The sequence below is a fragment of the Argentina anserina genome, unplaced genomic scaffold (genome assembly GCF_933775445.1).
Source record: "Argentina anserina unplaced genomic scaffold, drPotAnse1.1, whole genome shotgun sequence".
Classification (NCBI taxonomy): domain Eukaryota; kingdom Viridiplantae; phylum Streptophyta; class Magnoliopsida; order Rosales; family Rosaceae; genus Argentina; species Argentina anserina.
Window position 1 is genome coordinate 221,505 of NW_026089536.1, and position 1,776 is coordinate 223,280.

Here is a 1,776-nt window from a genome sequence, read left to right on the forward strand (position 1 = left end):
GTATCTTTACATCGTTTGCGTATCTTTACTATTCCAATTGGGTATCTTTTCATTTCTCGTTTGAGTATCTTTCTGTAAGGCTTTCTGATGCGAGTTTCTATTGAATTTGAGAGTTTTGCAAGTGTGGGAGTGTGTTTCTTTCAAACTGAGTATCTTTACATCGTTTGCGTATCTTTACTATTCCAATTCTGTATCTTTACATCGTTTGCGTATCTTTACTATTCCAATTGTGTATCTTTTATTTCTCGTTTGAGTATCTTTCTGTAAGGCTTCTGATGCGAGTTTCTATTGTATTTGAGAGTTTTGCAAGTGTGGGAGTGTGTTTGTTTCAAACTGAGTATCTTTACATCGTTTGCGTATTATGTATCTTTACATCGTTTGCGTATCTTTACTATTCCAATTGTGTATCTTTTCTTTTCTCGTTTGAGTATCTTTCTGTAAGGCTTCTGATGCGAGTTTCTATTGAATTTGAGAGTTTTGCAAGTGTGGGACTGTGTTTCTTTCAAACTGAGTATCTTTACATCGTTTGCGTATCTTTACTATTCCAATTGTGTATCTTTACATCTCTCGTTTGAGTATCTTTCTGTAAGGCTTTCTGATGCGAGTTTCTATTGAATTTGAGAGTTTTGCAAGTGTGGGAGTGTGTTTCTTTCAAACTGAGTATCTTTACATAGTTTGCGTATCTTTACTATTCCAATTGTGTATCTTTACATCGTTTGCGTATCTTTACTATTCCAATTGTGTATCTTTTCATTTCTCGTTTGAGTATCTTTCTGTAAGGCTTCTGATGCGAGTTTCTATTGTATTTGAGAGTTTTGCAAGTGTGGGAGTGTGTTTCTTTCAAACTGAGTATCTTTACATAGTTTGCGTATCTTTACTATTCCAATTGTGTATCTTTACATCGTTTGCGTATCTTTACTATTCCAATTGTGTATCTTTTATTTCTCGTTTGAGTATCTTTCTGTAAGGCTTCTGATGCGAGTTTCTATTGTATTTGAGAGTTTTGCAAGTGTGGGAGTGTGTTTCTTTCAAACTGAGTATCTTTACATCGTTTGCGTATTATGTATCTTTACATCGTTTGCGTATCTTTACTATTCCAATTGTGTATCTTTTCTTTTCTCGTTTGAGTATCTTTCTGTAAGGCTTCTGATGCGAGTTTCTATTGAATTTGAGAGTTTTGCAAGTGTGGGAGTGTGTTTCTTTCAAACTGAGTATCTTTACATCGTTTGCATATCTTTACTATTCCAATTGTGTATCTTTTCATTTCTCGTTTGAGTATCATTCTCTAAGGCTTTCTGATGCGAGTTTCTATCGTATTTGAGAGTTTTGCAAGTGTGGGAGTGTGTTTCTTTCAAACTGAGTATCTTTACATCGTTTGCGTATGTTTACTATTCCAATTGCGTATCTTTACATCGTTTGCGTATCTTTACTATTCCAATTCTGTATCTTTACATCGTTTGCGTATCTTTACTATTCCAATTGTGTATCTTTTATTTCTCGTTTGAGTATCTTTCTGTAAGGCTTCTGATGCGAGTTTCTATTGTATTTGAGAGTTTTGCAAGTGTGGGAGTGTGTTTCTTTCAAACTGAGTATCTTTACATCGTTTGCGTATTATGTATCTTTACATCGTTTGCGTATCTTTACTATTCCAATTGTGTATCTTTTCTTTTCTCGTTTGAGTATCTTTCTGTAAGGCTTCTGATGCGAGTTTCTATTGAATTTGAGAGTTTTGCAAGTGTGGGAGTGTGTTTCTTTCAAACTGAGTATCTTTACATC